Below are 2770 nucleotides of genomic sequence, written 5' to 3'. Positions count from 1 at the left end.
CCCCGCCCAGCCCGGCCCTGCCCCGCCACAGCCGTTTTGAAAGTAACTAATCGGGCGGGCACGCGGATCTTGAGAAGGAAGTTCAGCAGAAAACTGTTTGTGTTTTCGGCCGGCCTTTGCCTCGGCTCGCTTCGCCTCCGCTAGTGCTGACCCCTCACCCTTCCCTTGCATCCCTTCTCTCCCTGCCCCCCCCCCTCTCTCTCTCTCTCTGCTACTCAGTCCGGGGGGCTCAGCCCAGAGCTCGCAGCCGCCCCAACCATGTCTGACCCTCGTCCCCACCCTCCCCCTCCCCCTTCCGCAACCAAGTTCTTGCAGCAGTATAGGCCCCGAGACTCTTGGCCCCCACCTACATCTTCTTCCGCGCCGACTTTTTGAACTGTCCATCCCCATCACGGTCCTACGCCGTGCATGACGATGTGTCGTGGGACTGCAGAGGGTGGGACGGTGGACGGGACTCGTACCCCTAGCCCCCCTCCCCCTCTCAAGGTCCCTGCCTGTCCCCCACGCGCACGCCCGGCGCGGCTACACTACTGCCCCCTCCCCCCTTTTCCACCCTATTTCTCATCATCCCCATCCACTATCTCGCCGCCGAGCCCCGGGCTCGCCCCCCCCTCCTCTCACTACTCCTCTTCCTCTTCCGCGCGTCGGCTTCTCCTCTCCCCCAGTGCGCTAACTAACGTTAAGGAGGGGGGGATCCACTTACAAAGTTGTAGAATCAGAATCTTGTCGCCGTTTTCTAGGCGATGCGTGCGTGCCGTGGGGTTGTCACGAGGAGGAGGGGGGAGGGGGAGGGGGTCGTGGAAGGAGGGGGAGGTGTACACGTGTGTGTGTCGGTGTGCGTTAGTGTGAGTATGTATACAGCTGGGGGTGCGAAGCAAACACAGAAGGCTCTAAGGATAAACGGAGACATAAGGACGGAGCCGGAGCAGAAGCCGAGGGGGTAGGACGAGGGAGGGAGGGGTTGCAAAGAGAGACCGAGGTGGTGCTTGCTGGGTGGGACTTGGCCCCAAATGTGCGGCAGCCGAGCGTGCGGGTAACGTGCACAACTGCATGCCCGTCACTAAAATAATTTCATGTGAGACGAAAATGAGTGCGCAAGAGGGCCTACGTCTGAACTCACGGCTCACGGTCATTCCCTGAGATGCGTCACGTTTTCTCATACTTGACCGCGAAAGGCGCTGCAAGCGCATGCGCACCATCTGGCGGCCGAACTGTCAACTAACGGCCAGTCAGTCGCGTCGCGTCATGTCGGACACACCGTGTGTCCGAGTGGTGGTAACTTCTCGCGAATTTCTGCAGTAGTAAATAATCTTTTCGACCGTGTTATATTAGTGTTGACCATTTTGTGCCTGTGGAATAGTCTGTCTGTGCCATGAAAGAGCCGAGTCGCTGAGTGCATAGGTGAGTTTGCACAGTTGTGCGGTCCGTGTGTTGTCATGTGTCTCAAACTGTTGCATATTATTTCAGTCCGCACCGTACTTTACGAATCTTTTGTTGAAACGCATTTTACGAGAGGGGAAAACGGTTTACGTGAGCTTAAGATCAGTTTGCACACAATGCACTTTCTCGAGAACATAACCCACAGACGACCTAACCTGCAATTTGACGCCAGAATGCGACCTGTAGCTCGCGCTGCTCTCGTCGCGTTTCGCGTTGTGGATCATCCTTCTCTTGTGGTCATTTACTCAGCCATTCGCGATCGTCAAGCAAGTCAAATATTTTTTTGTTATAAAAGGAAAGAAAGTCTTGCTGGGCGATTTTTTTATGTTCAAGTTTATAAAGAGTCTAGAAAGTGGGGGCTGGAAGGAAGCGAGCGTCGCGTCTCTTGCCGCGAACTTAGCACATAAGCTCTTCGCAAGCAGCTTAAAGGTATTGGTCCCCACCCCCTCGCACGCCAATAAGCGCTGGCGGCGGGAGGGGATTTTTTTTTTTCGAACCTGAAAAATATTAACTAAACGTAAAACCCTTCTCGAGGCCACGGCGCCCGCACGTGAGCAGAAGACGCCCCCTGAGATGAGTGCGGAGCGGGTCATTCCCTCCCTGCCGCCCGACCGTGCTGCTGTCCGCCTCAAAGAAGGCCAATCTGGCAATCTGAGGTCGTGACGGTATCCTATCCAGCCTGCCGCGCGCTGTTGACCCAACTCCTTTAGGGCGGGGAGGGAGAGAGCTCTCTCCAAGCGGACCGGGCGGGCCTTGGCGGCGTGGTGGTGGGCGGCGGCCCGAGTGTCTGTGAGTGGCCTAAAGCTGCAGATGATGCCAAGTCCATTTCGCTCAACCTCCCCCCAGCGCCAGCAGCCCCAGCCCCGTTGCGGCACGGCGCCCCCCTACAGCAGCCCAGGCGCTCCGTGGAGCGTGTGGTGGTCTTGGAGGAGGGTCGGCGCAATGTGTCCCTTACCCCTCCCCTTTCACCCCTCCTCACCCTCACCTCTAATTGCCCTTTGCTTTTGGTCCACCCATGTCGTGGTGCTTCCACAAACTGTTTTCGTCTCATTTCCAGCCCTGCGGAGGCGGCGCCCGGTGTGGCGCGGCGTTTGCTCGTGGTCGGGATGATGACGCCCTAGAGGACCCCCCCCCCTCTCCCCCGCATTTTGTACGTTGACTGGGTGCCTGTCCTGGCCGCCGCGGTGCCGGCACGTCGGCGGCAGCGGCCTCCTCCCAGGTGGCAGGGCAGGGGCAGGGCCTGCCGGGCAGGTGGCAGTGGACATCTGTCCGCGGCTTGTTTCCGTCCAGTCGGCACAACAGGGCCCGCTGCTCTTGTAAAAGGGGGGGG

The 2770-nt window shown here is 58.8% G+C and overlaps 1 protein-coding gene across 1 annotated transcript in view; it reads left to right on the top strand.

Moving 5' to 3' along the window:
* Positions 1–1240: 1240 nt before the first annotated feature.
* The window catches only part of LOC113212223 (neuroligin-1-like), a 199843-nt gene continuing 198313 nt past the window's right edge, over positions 1241–2770 (top strand). Inside the window, exon 1 of the mRNA XM_052269438.1 lies at positions 1241–1401. The gene's annotated coding sequence lies outside the window, so the exon portion shown is untranslated. The remainder of the gene's footprint in view (positions 1402–2770) is intronic.

Source organism: Frankliniella occidentalis, unplaced genomic scaffold (assembly GCF_000697945.3).
Source record: "Frankliniella occidentalis isolate FOCC.00 unplaced genomic scaffold, Focc_3.1 Scaffold5, whole genome shotgun sequence".
In the NCBI taxonomy this organism is placed as follows: Eukaryota; Metazoa; Arthropoda; class Insecta; order Thysanoptera; family Thripidae; genus Frankliniella; species Frankliniella occidentalis.
This window is presented reverse-complemented; position numbering and strand designations above follow the sequence as displayed.